Consider the following 14,211-nt stretch of genomic DNA (forward strand, 5'->3'; position numbering starts at 1 on the left):
CTAGTAAGTTAGTCAACTACACGCAATGTAGAACCGAGGCTAGTAAGCGAAATCAATATTGTTTCAACAAACGATAGTTTTGAAAGCTACAAGATAAACCATATTAAGTTTAATTCGTACCTCATATTTGATTGTTTAGAATATATATTGCTGTGACAAAATGTATTTGATTTATAGGAATGGAAAGATGGTTTCATTCATAATACCTAAATAGAAGGCTGATATTTTGGTATCACTAGTTTGAAGTAAGTCAAGTAAGAGAGCATTTCAAGGGAAATTTCTCTAATCTCCCCCCGGGTGAACAAGTAACGGTAACCTTTTTCTTCAACTGTGACCACATAAACGGAGTATCAATTTTAGGACGAAGGAGAAGACATTATTAATCTTGAATCAAAATTGGATACAGATGGGAGAGATAATTATTAATCACCGTTCGAAAAATCAATAAGGATATGGTTAAACTGTGATCTAGAGTAGACGATAATAGCAATGTACTCCAAAGCTTTACTACGAACCAGCAAAAGAGTATTTCAAATTAAAGGTGCAAGAGACTCAACCAAGGCTCTAATCCAAAACGCTCAAAAGGCTCACCATCTTGCAAGCATTTTCACTAAAACAGGCATGTGATCTGCGCACTACGAAGCGTTAATACAAAAGACCGACGACTGCAATGCATGTGATCGCCATTTCACCAATATTTATAAGTACTTATCTATCTTTATTGACCAGAACTTGATACACTATATTCTCCGACTTCTAACTGTTATTACTAGCATAAAAAGTTGTAAAGATTGATGAGTCCTGTAGTTTTACTTCTCTTGCTAACTAATGCTATCCTTGGTGCAAATAATGTCTATCTATATATCTATCGAACAGTGGGTATACAACATTCTAACTTGTGTTACTTCCCAGCTGTGAAGTATGGCTTTCGAAAAAGACGAAAGTGAATCGTAAGCACTTTATCATTTATGTTTTTAAAGCACCGTTTTTGCATGGCAGAATCTCAAGATGAGCGCTACTGATGTTATATATAGACTAGAGACTGGTGGATCTTTTCTTAACATGGATGTATGCAGCACTGTTTTTCCTACAAACGCAAACAAAGCTACATTGGTTTTACCGGACGACACTACAGAAACCTAATCGATATTCGTATCAATAAAAAATTTGGAGGGTTCAAGAAAGACGTAAGAACAAATAAACTTATTTGGCTTCAGATCATCATTTGGTGGCGGAAAAGTTGGGGAAGCATTGGACTACTGGACAAGCAGTACTAAAAAATTTAGTAGTTTTCCTTCCATATGCTCACAAGCTCGGCGAACTTAAGATAGGTCTCAGCAATAAGTTCCAAGCCTTACAAGATCTACTCACAGATGTTGTGACTGTGGACTGCAGAATTAGAGCGCAGTGTATTATCGATCGGACCAAAGACGCGTAAACACGTAAGAACTACCTAGAGTTCTGATTGGATCCGCTTCCCTGTCTAGCTCAGCCAGTTGAGTTCAGAACGCAATTCTCAGCCTCTGAGATATGAATCATTATATTTCAAACATATTCTGTTTATATACCAATCAAGCAGACCACATCGTACCATAAAATAGAAAATAACATTGTACAATACTGACCAGTAGGAAAACCACACGTGAAATAAATACTGACCAATAAGAAAATAATACCATCTCAAGTCCAAGGATAGCATTAGACTTAACAGAACAATCTTTGGGATATTTTTCTGAATATCCCAACAAGAGGAAACCACTATGGGAACATGGAAAAAGATTAAAGGAAGGATAACTTTAATATATCTGGATATGGTGGCATCCAAAAAGAACCAGAACACCGAAAAGGTCTCCGTCGACAGCCCGGACGGCGTTCCAGAACGGCGAGACAAGAAAAGTCAATAACAGCCAGACAGAATCAGAGCAAGTCAAGGCACAAGTTGGAAATACGAAAGTAAATAAAAGACGATTTAAAAGCATTAGAGTTGGGAAGAGGAAACATGTATAAGACCTAGCAATGACAGAACAGGCTGCAACAGAAATAAATTTGTAAACCATATGATACGACCAAGAAGTGAGAGGGGAAATACAGTAAACAAGAGCGACCAGTCAATAACAAGAAAGGGAAATCAATAACTGAGGTTCAGGAGCAGTCAAACAGGTAGATAGAGTAATTCCGTAAAGCACTTGAATAGATCAGGTATACCGAACCCCCAAAAGCATCAGAGAATAAACAAACCTCCATGTATACGGTGCTCCACTAACAATACAATAGAATATATCTGGGTAGCATCATTGATAAACAAGGAGGATCTGGCTCCGATGTGACGGCACGAATTGAAAAAGCAAGGGTAGCATTACTACAATTGAAGAATATCTGGAACTCTAAACAACCATCACACTCAACAAAAGTCAGAATTTTTAACACAAGCATTAAGAACGTTCTATTGTACAAAGCTGAAAATTAGAGAACTGCTACGACTATCATCCAGAAAGTACAAATATTTATAAAGTTAGTTACCCAAAATACTCCAAATCTGTTGGCTAGAGGCTATCGACAGTAACTTACTGTGTCAGAGGACAGATCAGCTACCAGTTAAGGAGAAAACCAGAAGACGATAGGACTGGACAGGGCAACATATGAAAACCGTTGAACTACGCCACAATGCAAGCTCTAACTTGTAATCTTCAAGGCATGAAGAAAAGGCATACCAAAACATACGTGATGCTAAGAATCAGAAATAGACATCAGAACAATGAATAGAACTTGCCAAATACTAGGAAGGAGAGCTGAGGATAGAGACGATTCGAGACCCCTTATCGATGGCCTAAGGCCCATGAAGGATAGAGAGTCTAGGTAAGATCAGTTTGACAAGTGTAGAAAATTGAACAATCAGAAATGAAAGTAGGACAATTTTTGGTTACCATTGCTGAACAGTCTTCAAAGCGAGTTGAAATTAGACGATCTCCATTGGCGATAGTGGAGTTTGTTATTAATATCATAGGATTTCGTGAAATTAAGGAACATGAAATTTGAAGACACTGGTGCAGAATACTATACCGTTTAAAATGTAGTCACTCATTAAAAGGAATACCACTAAGTTATATTATTTAAGGACAAATCAAGTTGCGGGTTTACCCAAACCATAAACGTCGCTAAAAACAAAGCTTTGACCGTTAAAAATAATACATATCTTAGAGAACCGATATAAACATGCTGTAACTGACAACGTACTTCCTTTTGATAACGTATTTGTTCGGCTTGCTCAGGTGTAAGTACAACACCGCCTGTGAACTGATTTGGATTAGAAGTAGTTCCTAAAATCAGCAAGCACATTGTATCAATAAATAGAGAAAACACCAACTCAGAGACAAAAATAAAGTATCTTAGCCTATTTACAAAGCAAATACTTTCACATGAAATCAAAATAAATGAATTTCCAGATAAATTTACTTTGACATTAACTATTCAGACCTTAGGTTACAAAGCTCAAACTTAGAAAGAGAGGGAAAGCAGCAGATAGTGATTGGTTGACTCTCGGAGTCATGAAAGTTAAAAGTAGTTCCATGTAGTCATTAGTTGTTGGTAACCGAGCTAGTATGTGAGAAAAGATAAGGATTTTCTTCGGATGACAAAGAGACATTAGTTTGACTGGTATGGCTTTTAAAATATCAGCTTACATAATAATGAAGTGTTTTACTATAGTCTAAGAACAATAAACACGAAGAAACCAGAGACATTTAAGAACTATGTGAATGTATAGACTAAATATTTACCATTCGAGTCGTGTAGAAAGTGATTGCCTACATACGCAATTCGAAAACAATCACGAGGCTCCCGACACAGTTTAAGCTTGACCAAGGTCAGAACAAGTAAACTAGCTGGCTTGATAGACCTTATCTGTTTCTAAAACGTAAATTAACACAGTCTATTAAACAGTGGAAATATAAATATAAATAACATACCGAACAGAAACTGGACGACAGGAAAAATGAGTCAACAAAACTTAAAACCGTTTATGACAAACATGAAAGACTGTAATTAGTGAATAAACATGGTCTATTCACATAAAGTCAGAGAAAGTCGTGGTGGAGCGCTTAATGCTACCATTGATGAACTCGTTTATCGACCAAAACTCACACTCCTCCCGAAAAGCCAATCACCTCGATCATCCTGGATTATCAGAGTTAAAAATGGCTTCTCCAAGTATGTGTAGATCTCATACATCTCGAACTATTTTTTTAATTGTCATCCTCAACTTCGCCGTGCGGACCCATCCGTCAGGACCATAGCTTCCTCGCTCGACAATGGCTTTAGGTCATAGACTCGTACTTGCTTCAATTTTGCTAACGAGTAATAAATTGCTTGGTTGTAATTGTTTTCATATGTTCAACAATTTATACCTCACTTGAATGGTAGGCAGATATTCTCGTATTCGTTTATTCCAAAACACGGTAGTTAACCTCTGTGCTTCCTCAGATCTATTATATAATAAAGTTTTGTCGGTGAATGCTGGTTCAAATGATGATATTTTATAAATCAACGACTTATTCGGACTAAGCGTCTCCAGGGTGCCAGAGTTATATGTGACCTAGATGTATCTCCATTCGTTTGGTGTGTATAAATCATATATAGTTGCTAACCTATAACTCACAAACCTTTCAAACCTTTTAGTCGTACCTTTTATATAATGAAGCACGACCAGCGAACATGTCCAATAAGTGACCGAGAAAATGGGGATATTTAGCTGTCCTTATACATGTTTCTTAATCTTAACACATAGCACGCAGACCGTTAGCTCCATTCTAGGTGTCATAACAAGTTTCAAGGAAATGATCCTAGACTTAGCCAGTGCAACTGTAGCGTTTCTGACTCCAGATCAGAGGGTTGCGTGTTCAAATCACGTCGGGCTCAGCAATTTCTCTCCTTCAAATGTCCTGGTACGACCGATGGTGAAGACAGTTTACTCTCCTCGAATCGTTCCCACATGACCGCACGTACGCAGCCACTGTCAAGGAAGTCCCTCTCACTGCCTTCTCGCGGCGGTGTTATTTACGAAAGCGAGTGAACGAAAAGCGAATTTCTAGTGCTTTAACCGGGTTAGAGGATATGAAGGACCCACCAAGGGGAGTAAGAAAACCCTGATTCCAAACCAATGGTGCACATAGGCTCCAGGATCCTGAGGCGACAAATGGTGTATGAACCTATTGTTGGTCACCAACTACCATGAGACTTTACCTCTTAACGTTTATCAACTGTGTTGTGGGTTAGACCTTTAGGTCAAATGCTCGAGATGTGAGATCCTAAGAAAACCACCTGCTTCGGCTTGAGCATCCAGGCAATATTCCAGACCTCACACAAATCGAATGATTTTTGTGGCGCATATATATTTGGTTCATCCTTGTACAAATGTTTGTTTAAATAATAAATAATAATAACAGCAGAAATGAGCAGTTACTTCAACCAAAAACTATCATAACGAATAGATCTGATAACACCATATGCAAGCGCTCAACTTTTATATGCCTACACCAAATGCTCCACTTCGTTTGACAATCAATGGGTAGCTCTACGCCTCAGTCTAGTTTCTGTTGACAGATATCTTGTAAGATCATTTTGGCTGGCAATACTATTGGAGCTATAAACCTAATCGGATCAAAAATAGATGCTACATACGACAAAGTAATTCTTCTGGTTGAGTTTCTATGAAATGCATGGACTTCGAAATACAATTCGCCAGTTCGGACGTTTAACTCCAGTATTTTTTTTACTTGCCTCGTTGGACTCACAAACGTAAGTGTTGCCTTCAATACGGTCTTCCTCTAGAATGAACTTAAGCACTGCTATTAGTCCATTTAGTTAAGTTAGATCCTCCTACGCTTAGAATGCTTTTGAAATGTGAATATATCACTTGGGCTTCTCATATAGTCTCCACAACTATCAATAAATCGTCCACATAGAACTGTCCCTTGGATGCTTTCGTAATACATTTGAGGAAATTATCTTGATGATCATAAGTCGTTTTCTGCAAAGCAAACGTAGCGCAGTATGGCGATGAGGTTGCTCTGAACAGATGGAGTTTCATTATATAGACCTCTGGCTCCGTTCTAAGTCCCCTCTTGACCACCACAAATACCTGAATGTTTGGATCGTGTAGCGGAACTACTACTTGGTGACACATGGCTGTAATGTCCACCATAAGACTTATTAGTCGTCGCCGAAACCTGTTCAAGATATCTACTAAGTTATTGACTAAATCAGGTCCAGAATCAACATTCTTGTGTCAAAGACGTCCCGGCATACTGAGCTGTACAATCGAACACAATGCTTAACTTGCTGGGCTTCTTGGTATAGAAAACAGGGTGATGAGCAAGATACCAAATTCGATCATCGATTTGGTTATCCTTTACCTTTTTTAGCATAATGCCGTCCTACATGCCGAGTCATAGTGATGACATAATCTTGAAGTAACTTCTCATCCCAACTAAGTCGACCCTTAAAACAGCTAAGTCTACTTTCCGTTAATCTTCTGTTATCAGGTAGTTCACGTTCATATTGCTGAAAACAAAAAAGAAATATAAGTTTGATAAAGTTACCTTGAGTTTTTGCAGCAGCTGCAGCAGCTTTTGCTAGTGCAATCGCAGAAGCCAAAGAGCCATCCGGGAAATCTTTTACCGATCCATTTATTTTAGGTTCATTAGTTTCTTCGTCCCATCTGGAGCGACGTCTTTTGGTAGGGATAAATTCATCAATTTCTGATTTGCAATTATCTACAGCTTCAGGTTCTAAGACAAAAATGTGTTATTGAACATGAAGTTCTAAATAAACTGTTACTAAATACTAATTGTTAACAGCACATCTAGATCAAATGAATTTTACATTCAAGCACATCTGGAAATCAGTGAAAACCTATTACCTAACTTAAATAAAAAAAATAAGTCTGATGATAGCAATGACCCATTGTTTTTCACAATCTTGAGATGGTGGGGAAGATTTGTAGCTCAGATGGATGATTTTGGTGGTTTTGTTCTCTGAGCTGGATGATTTGGTCGTGGAGCTTTCATTGTTCTACCTGAAGTTTGTGCTGATGATGTCGTTCAGAAGAACGATCAAAGCCCCACGACCAAACCATCCAGCTCAGAGAACAAAATTTTCACAATCTTGCACACGATATATAACCCTAGTGTGAGACTTACGACATCCCAGAAACGTGTATCACTTCGAAAACATAGCTAAGACAACAAAGTAGTTTTATATCTGCTTAGATTCCCAAACAACGCAGTAGTTAAATAACAGCTCCCACATTTTTAATGACAATTTTGAGCTCGACTAAGTACTCATATCGTTATTCTATATAAGAGAGAATCTAAGATGACAAGTAGAACAGTAGATACCAATAAATCAAGATAACAAATACAAGCATAGTCATTGTAAAAGACAGTGAATCTTATGTAGTGAGTGGTCTTGGTGGGAAAAGCCAATTTATTTTATGCAAAATTACACAGTCATTAAAAAGGAAGAATGTATTTGTAAAATCTCAGCGAAAGAATTTGAAGTAATTCCAATGTTTCGCCTGGCAATCTGGCCCAAGCTTTTTCAAGGAAAATATAATCAAACAACAAAATTATCGAATATAAATAGGTAAACCGAAGAACCATGTACCTATTTATATTCGATAATTTTGTTGTTTGATTATATTTTCCTTGAAAAAGCTTGGGCCAGATTGCCAGGCGAAACGTTGGAATTACTTCAAATTCTTTCGCTGAGATTTTACAAATACATTCTTCCTTTTTAATGTCTCACATTAACTCGGCGCCCAAATATTGTGAAACTATTCGTTCAAATTTAAACGAAAGTTCTTATTTAAAATTACAGTGTTTTTTGGAAAATATGAAACTCATACATTAAATATATTATTTGCACATTTCCAGCTGTCCTGTACATACTTCTTCCTTCTTCCAATTCAGTTTTTATTCCAATTTCTCTCTGTTACCTTTTCTCTTCTATTTATTTTAATCTTCTGCTGGCAGATATTCTAGTTCCGATTGCTGCTATATACTACTTATATCTGTTAGCATAAGCAACATACACCACACATATCGGTGATTTTATTTACACAGATGTCGCGCTGTTGGCTTGACTCAGATTGCAAAGACCAGATTTTTGAGTGTTTTTTATTTACTTCATTGAATGTCATTAAACCCATCAAATATTAGTATTACTGGTGAACGCTAAGTCATGTTTATGGCAGCTACAAGGACAGTACCAAACAACTAGTTAACATAAAGCTTGCTATTACAGTAAAAGCAGAGCGTCTAACTCTTATGTATTCTTATCTTTTATGATCTTCAAACGAAGTACGTATTCATAGTATACTGCAGTTTGATGAAGACGCTGACAAAATCCAGTTTTTCCACCACCTTAAGCAACATTCCAGGGAAGTTTTGGATACGATTCTCTCCCTCCAAATGCAAACTATTGCTTCAGGACTGGCCTGCGCCTGTCCCTTAATGATAGGGAGTGAAGTAGTTGGGCGCGTCAACTGCCTCACTCATCTTGAACGTTCCACTAGCTCTAGTGAGTTGCTGTTTGATGAAATTACGGGACGGATTCCAAAGGCTCGGTTGGTCTTTGACAACTTAAGACTCTTGTAGCGTAGGCGAGATATCCGTCTGCCGACAAAAGGATGAGTTTACTGAGCAACATTTCGCACTGATCTATTTTTCAGGTGTGAAACATGGTCATTAGAAATAGAGGATATTCGTAGATTACTATTATTCGATGAAAAGAGTCTTTGAGATATAACCCGAATACTTTTAGACCACAGAGTGAGCAATGCTGAGGTTAGGAATAGGGCACTTGGCAAAGACGACATATTGGTTGGTGAGGTTGTTGGTCTTCATCAACTGATGATTAGAACACTTATTACGTATACCTAACCACTGCCTAACTTGACGAATGACGCTCACTGGTGCAGAAGTAGGTTGGAAGAACGCTAAAGGCGGTTAAACCAAGACGTGGCATCAGGCTACAAAGTCCCTGGAAACTGGACTGAACCATGTAGACATGTGTAGATCAACTAGATTGACAAATGGTCAGAGTTTTCGTGACATGGCTCAGGATTGTTCAAAATGACGTAGGTGCATTCACATTTTGTCCTCCCTGATAACCGGAGTCCCATAATCTGCTTATACTTTTCTGTTCTTTTTTAATACCTAGTCTTTTATACTACTTGTACTGCTACTTTACTACTCCGGAATTCGACTTGACTTTATCTCCCTGTGTTGTAGTATAGCAACTTGGACTAAACATGTTAGATTCTATATTGTACACGACTGACAGTGATACAAGGATTAAAATATTGAAAACAAACATTTCAATACAAAAATAAAAGCGTAAATAAGAGTTAGCCTATTTCCAGGTGATATTTAAAGTGATTCATTTCCAAGTGTTATTACTTCCAATGGCTGCTATTTTTTCACATACTTTGACAAAATCTGACCATAATGAATCCAAACTTGGTGTAGTTTCAACTTTGATGCATGATATACCAATAATGTAGTTCCGCACAATAGAGTTGGATTTATTTAACTTATTCTACTCTATGCTGCCTCCACTTAATCGATTCTCTCAACGGAGTGTTCCGCCACACACAAACGATATCTCAACATATAAAGACTTGGTTTCGCCACACTTCTGATATTATTGTCTAGTCAAAACGTGTCTGGCTCAGTTTTGTGTAGTGGTGATTTGTTTACCTGACTAGTACTTTAGACAAATTGGTGAAAAAAATTCATAACATTTTCTTACATTTCTTCTTAGGCAACCTCACTACGACTGAATAGTTAACGAAGCCAAATTACTATCTACCCCAAACTCGACTCAATTTGAGGGCGAACATTTGAATAATGCAGAAAGACAAACCGAAGAGTACGAACTGATCACTTTATAGCAGTGAACAAACTTTCATGGAAGGGGAATCAAGGAGACAAGACTAAGAGGAATGGAATAATCGGCATCACATATTATTTTAATTCTGAAATGAAAACATTCTTTAGGATAACACTTTGTATTTTTAAAATAAACAGTGGGTGAAGTTTTTTACATTCCGATCCCTTCCCAAAGCACTAATCATAGTTTTGAAAATGACACATGAACACCAGAACAAATAGCTTTGCATTTTGACGTCATTAGTCCCAATCGTTTGCAGTATATCTACATTCGATTAATATGTCATAAAATTATCTGATAGTCTTAGTCACTATGATAGGAAGTTACGACTGCACAACATGGAAACTTGCATATTTCCGCGAGCTTCACTTTCTGAGCGTATAAACCGGATTTTCGATACAACGAAATAGCTGAGTCTTTGAATAAATTAACTTTAATTTACAACTTTTACAAGTTTCCTGTGAATAACCTGCCTTTTATCCATGAACTATACAGGTGACTGACTATCTTACCGTATTGGGCTCCTAAGGACAAGTTTCAAGCCTAATCTATTTTGGTGTAAACGGTTGACACCATTGGCACTCACATGGTGCAGTCTTGGGCAACGTGCGTAAACACGTACTTCGAGAGGTACATTATTGAGTAAATTACCAAGCCACGACTATGAAGTGACCTAAACCATAACGCTGGTAAACACTGCACCAGTTCATTTTTACGATATTTATGACTTTGATAATGCAGCTCGTGAACTGTACAGGCCCCCCGGCTGTGTATCATGGCAAAGATAAGTCAAAATACGGTAAACACGAACTTACTGACTGAACTACTGAGTGTCTTTTGCTTACGAACATCGGCCAATCTTTTTCTAAAGAACTTGTACTCATTAGTCTCTGGAAGCGTCAGGAACCTAAGAGAACATGAATTAGGATCACGAAAACCAACGTACCAATACTGTATGCTATCCTCAAACTTCTTTATTTCTGCTTCGCAAAGACTGTGGGACATACCAGAAACACGTAGGACCAACGATTCGATTGCCACCAAAACCTTTGAATCATCGGGAATAACTGGAAATATGGCACTTAGAATTCCATTCATAGAATAGGGAGATAAAAATTCCACACAAAGCAACTACCTGTTTCACTCTCCGTTTTGCATTGCTTGCTAAAAACAAATAGTTTACTGGTGTAGTATAAGCTACCTGTCAAATTCATCCGTATTTTCTACCTTTACTACCTAAACAGAAAAATGGACAAAATATATGAAGCTACATTCGGAATAACAGGCTTCTCAATAGATACTCTTTCTTGTTCAGCTAGAGGAATAAGACATAACTGTTTGATAATTACCTTGCATTTGCTTGAACAATTCCATAAAACTTCCATCATTCTTGAATGGTATTTTGGACATTTTCATGTAACGCCAGATTACTAATTTTATCGTAAATCCAATCGATTCATCAAAACAAACAGAATCAATTGTTGTGGTCAAAGTAGGAGGAGCTTTCACTTCAAATGGTTGTGGACGGAAAATAAGAAGCTTTCGCTTAGCGGACTTCCGCATCTGGTGGCAGTGGATCACCAATACCTCAGGCAGGAACCTCTAAGACGCCTGTACTCCAACTTGCCTAACTTCTATGTCCAGCTTCAGCTGATGACCATTGTTTCACCGTAGGAACCTGTGTATATGAAAACAAGCATGGATAAATAAGTTGTGATACACGAATCCAAAGTTATCTAGGAAACTGTGATTAGCGAAGTGCCTAGGGGTACATTTTTGGGGCTTGTGTTATTTCTCCTGTGTGTAAATCACCTTCCTAGTATCCTAACATCATCGGTTTTTGTTGTATGCTGACAACGTCAAGACAAAAAGTAAATGTGGTGGTTTAAAGGGTCAAAATGACCTGGGGAAATTATCTGACTAGTCTAAAAATTGGCAGTTGTCGGCAAATAACGGTTCGTGATGACTCTCTCATAATTATGAACCTCAAAGACAGCCTTGACCTTTCTCTCAGTTTGCAGGACAAAAATGACAGGATGATCTGAGGTGCATTGAACAAGAAACTTGAACTTCCTAGAATAGAGTCTTTGACGGTCACACGGCTCACTCTAGGAAAGGAATCTAAGCATCAATATCACCCGAGTCTACTTCGTGTAGCACTAAGGAATGCTACCGATGTAGAGAATGTCCTGCTAGCTAGTCATTTACTGGAATCTGATGGGAACGTAGGAATACTGGTCGACACATCGTATTCTGAGCGCAATCTCAACCGGAACATCCCTAAAGAATCTCGCGAGAAGTTTTTCCGCGAAAGAAATGTAATTATGCAAAGTGTACCAGAAAACACAGACCCTAGTCAAGCAAATTCTGATATTAGGGAATGGAAATTCATCAAACAGTCCTTTAGGCTCAAAAACATACTTGCTCAACATGTAACGAGACTAGCGAAGGAGGACGGTGATTCTAAACCCCGGCTAATGAGGATAACTTTCCCATCCTCCCATATGGCGGCTGCAACTCTGGAAGCATTTCGTACCAACAGACGTCGGTTGCCAACTGGAATCCACATGCACGCGGACAGGCCATATGAAACCAGGACCAAGCACAAAGGCAAGTCGGAGCCGATAATTACACTTGTGGACTGTCTTGACGATAAAAAAAACGTGTAAAGGACAGGGCCTACCAACTCAGTAAACCTTATATAGGTAGGCTACGTGTCCATTGACGTAAGGCTCATACAGACAAACAGGACGTGGAAGCTCACTCGTTTCACATTGAGGGCATAAACTGCTTATACATGAACGCCGCGAGTCTATCAAACAAAATGGATGAGCTACGTGAACTTAGCAACGCTACCAATGTTCATCTGATAGGAATATCTGAAACTTGGACATCTCAGTTCTCGGACCAGGACCTAGCAATACCTGGGATGTCTTTGTTTTGCAACGACAAGAAATCAGGAATTGGGGGTAGAGTAGCCGTATACAGACGATCTTGCTTGGAGGTGCACCAAGTTCACAACCAAGAGTTTAACAATCTTGAGAAATCCATATGGTGCTCTGTAAGGTTGTCTACTACTTCGAGGTGCCTAGTCGGAGTCATATATAGGAAGCCCACTGCCGACATCGAGTATGACAGTCGTATGCTGGAAGGACTATCACTCTCTACTCGTTTCGGATTCACTCATTTCCTGATTCTAGGGAACTTGAATCTCCCTAGAGTCAATTTCGCTTGGAGAGCACCTGTGGGCTGTCCCCGTGCACAACTCTGCAGTGTAGTCTGCCGCATGAAATCCGTATGGTAGTGATGATCTTCTCAGATACACCATAGTGTAAATGAAGGTTATTTAAAGTTCTTCTATCCACTCTGTCAGATGCTTTCCCAAGGTTAGGGGTGTTCATATATAGTGATGAACTCCACTCAATTGAATTTTCGTCAGTGATCCGTAGTGTCGTGATTTGGTCGGTATATGATTGGGCCTTACGGAATCCAGCCCGTTATCTTGAAGTTGGGCATCAACTGGATCCTTCAGTCCGTTCAGCAACACTGTCGGAACTCATCTCGTAGCTGATTGTAGTACAATGCCTTTATAGTTCTCATCCATGCCGAGATCTCCTTTTTTTCTAGTTTGTCGTCACTTGTTTTTCTTCCCAAACCCTTCTGAGTAAGATGTTGAGCATCTTTGCAATTATCCCTATGCCTGACGTCAGTGCTTCAGTTGCTGTATTCTCTGGCCGTGCTGTCTTCTCATTCTTGATTTGTCTGGTGGACATGGTAATTTCTTCGATTGTCGGTGAGGTAAGAACTACGGGAAGGCACATGTGTGCTGTCTCAATGTTTGGTGGGCGCAGTGAGGCTGGTCTATTCAAGAGCTCTTCAAAGTGCTCTACCCACCCGTTCCGCCGTTTCTGAATCACAGTGATTTTCTTACCTCCACCGAAGCACACATCTTCTGTCCAGTTTATATTCAATGGGTTTGAGTTACTCAGGGGGTGAAGCTTTAATTTGTGGACGACTATGAGCGGCGCTTAAATGACCATGGTATGTCCACCTACTTATTAGGGTTAAATGAGGGTTACATATTTGTGTGAGTAATTAGGATTAGGATTGACAGTTGAATGAGATTTAATGTTTTCATCACGCACTGACATCAGCCATAATGCCAAAATGATACTTAACCAAATAAGTGAATAAATATCGCGCCGAAATCCATGACCTGAGATGTCAAATCTAATTGCTTCGTGCATAAATTATAGTCTC

At 38.7% G+C, this 14,211-nt stretch overlaps 1 protein-coding gene across 2 annotated transcripts in view; it reads right to left on the reverse strand.

The window, feature by feature from the left end:
• Positions 1–11,554, reverse strand: part of BECN1_1 (Beclin-1) — a 38,734-nt gene extending 27,180 nt beyond the window's left edge. The window contains exons 1-8 of one of the 2 annotated variants that reach the window (XM_051214899.1): positions 11,301–11,554; positions 11,223–11,266; positions 11,153–11,187; positions 11,087–11,115; positions 10,898–11,018; positions 10,767–10,858; positions 6,597–6,785; positions 3,235–3,317 (exon numbers count right to left, since the gene is read on the reverse strand). The gene's annotated coding sequence lies outside the window, so the exon portion shown is untranslated. Of the gene's footprint in view, positions 1–3,234; positions 3,318–6,596; positions 6,786–10,766; positions 10,859–10,897; positions 11,116–11,152; positions 11,188–11,222; positions 11,267–11,300 lie in introns of both variants that reach the window. The other variant, XM_051214898.1, reaches the window with a different exon arrangement.
• Positions 11,555–14,211: the final 2,657 nt, after the last annotated feature.

Source organism: Schistosoma haematobium, chromosome 2 (genome assembly GCF_000699445.3).
Source record: "Schistosoma haematobium chromosome 2, whole genome shotgun sequence".
NCBI classification, from domain to species: Eukaryota; Metazoa; Platyhelminthes; class Trematoda; order Strigeidida; family Schistosomatidae; genus Schistosoma; species Schistosoma haematobium.